Source organism: Castor canadensis, chromosome 11 (genome assembly GCF_047511655.1).
Source record: "Castor canadensis chromosome 11, mCasCan1.hap1v2, whole genome shotgun sequence".
NCBI lineage: Eukaryota > Metazoa > Chordata > Mammalia > Rodentia > Castoridae > Castor > Castor canadensis.
Genome location: NC_133396.1, coordinates 133,708 through 135,957, shown reverse-complemented (window position 1 = coordinate 135,957; position 2,250 = coordinate 133,708). Strand labels below are relative to the sequence as shown.

The 2,250-nt window shown below is 41.1% G+C and overlaps 1 non-coding gene across 1 annotated transcript; it reads left to right on the top strand.

The window, feature by feature from the left end:
• Window positions 1–459: 459 nt before the first annotated feature.
• On the top strand, window positions 460–587 carry LOC141414519 (small nucleolar RNA SNORA40). The gene has a single exon (XR_012439539.1). It is a non-coding gene; the product is annotated as a small nucleolar RNA SNORA40 (small nucleolar RNA).
• The last annotated feature ends 1,663 nt before the right edge of the window (window positions 588–2,250 follow it).

The window sequence follows — 2,250 nt, the reverse complement described above, 5'->3', positions numbered from 1 at the left end:
GTTGATAGGTTTTGATGTGTGTGCACCCATGGACCATTGCCACCATCGAGATAATGAACACGTCCGTCACCCAATAAACTCCCTTCTGCCACTTTGCAGCCTCCTTCAGAGGTGACCCCTGATGTGCTTTGGTCCTTATGGAATGGCTTGAGGTGTATTCCTTCCTCTTTAATATCTGGGACATTTGTATGGAAATGGCATTACTTCCTTTCTAAATGTGCTATGGAATTCATTGGCAAAGACATCTGGGCCTGGCACTGCCTTTGTGGGAAGGATTTTAAGTACAAGTTCAGTTTCTTTAATAGATATGGCAACTCATGTTATTTATTTCTCTACACTGAGATTTGATAAGTTGGTGTCTTTCAAGGAATTTTATCTATGTTTCAAATTTACTGTTACAAAGTTCTTCATACTATCTCCTTGTTATTCATTAGATGTCTGTAAAGACTCTAGTGGTGTAGCACTTGTGTGTGTCTTTGTTTAACTTGTGGACAAAAACATATAGACAGGTGCAAAAAATAAACCCTCTTTTGCAACCCAGAACTCATTGTATAGTGTGTGTTTTAATACATGTAAGAAGGAATATGGTGGGAAAAGAGACTCTAGTTGGCATCCCTTCTCTCATATCTGATACTGGTAGTGCTTTCTCTACCCTTTGTCTGTCTAAACCAATTTAAAAAATCTTTTCAAAGAATCAGCTCTGGGCCACATTGATTTATCTCTTTTTTAATTTCTGCTGTGGTCTTCATTTCTTTTTTCTGCCTACTTTGGGCTTCATTTGCTCTTACTTTTCTAGTTTCATAAAGTAGAAGTTGAGGTTGTTTTAGCTCTTATTTTCTAATATGAACATGTTAATGCTATGAATTTTTCTATAAGAGTGCTTCAACTGCAAATACCAACACTTATGTTTTCATTTTATTGAGTACAATATACTCTTAATTTTTTTGATTTGTGGATTTTTAGAAGTAGGTTAATTCTCAAATACTCAGCATTTTCCAAATATCTGTTGGTTGTTGATTGCTAACTTAATTCCTTTGTAGTGAGAGAATAAACTTTGTTTGATTTGAAACTTTTAAATGTATTGAGGTTTGTCCGTGGCCCACAATGCCACAAGGCAGAATCTTGGTACAGACTCTACATGCTTGAGCACTTACGTCAGTGTAATTCCATTTCTACCATGGTGTACGCTACCATTATATACAATTCACAAATCAGAATAGTCAACATTAAACAGCCAGTTATATGTCAAAGATGTTTAAATAATAATAATCTGTCTGGTGCTCTTGACTTCTGACTACCAACCCTGCCCTCTACCTGGTGTATGGGTCTACACTAGACAGGGCTGTGCAGGTTGTGAGTGGGGTGGGAACGTGGGAAGGTGCCACCCCCTTCCCACTGTTGAGCCTCCTCAGGCTGGAGCTTCCCTCAGCTGGGCAATCCTCCTGGGGCTGTCGTTGGTGAGTTTCCCTCACAGGTATTGCTCAGGTCCTCAGACAGACACCAAGTGCCAGGAAGATGGAGTACGTGGGCTTGGAGAAATGAGGCATTTCTCCAAGAATTGTAAACATCAGTGACAAAACTGTCTCAGAAAAAGCGTTTATTGGGTAATGTTCTCAATAATTGCAGCAGACTAGTGGGTTTTAGTAATGTTTGCAAGGGTCAAATCAGTACATCTTACTTACGTACTGTGTTAGTTTCTAGGGCCACCATAATAAAGTACCAAAAGCTGGTATTGGGCAGATCTGGATGTCAAAGTGGGAACTAGGTGTCCCTGGGCCAGGACATGTCTGTCATGGCTCGGGGGACCCTCCTGCCTCTTCCTGACTCCCTGCTGGTCATCCTGCTTCCCCCTCAGCATGTGGACACCTTGCTCGCATCTGGAGTATTTCTTTACATCGCTTTTCTGTGTCTGTCTCTGTGTCCAGATAGCCCCTTTTTATAAGGACTCCAGTCATTTTGGATTGAAGCCCATCCCGATCAATTAATGTGATTGAATCTGTGAAGGCCCTATTTCTAAATATGGTCAGGTCCTGGGGTCCTACCTAACTGCTTGTTTGTGGAGCTCTATGTGGCACAGCTGCTCCAGCACAGTGACTTGGTTCCATGTTAAGAGCATGGTTTAACAGCGAAGCATTTGTGCTTGCTGAAGTCTCAGCCCTGTGGTGCTACCTATGCCTGTGTTAAAACTGTAGGTCATACAAACAACAACAATACCATGATTAGAAAGATGAAGAAACCACTTGAGTTATG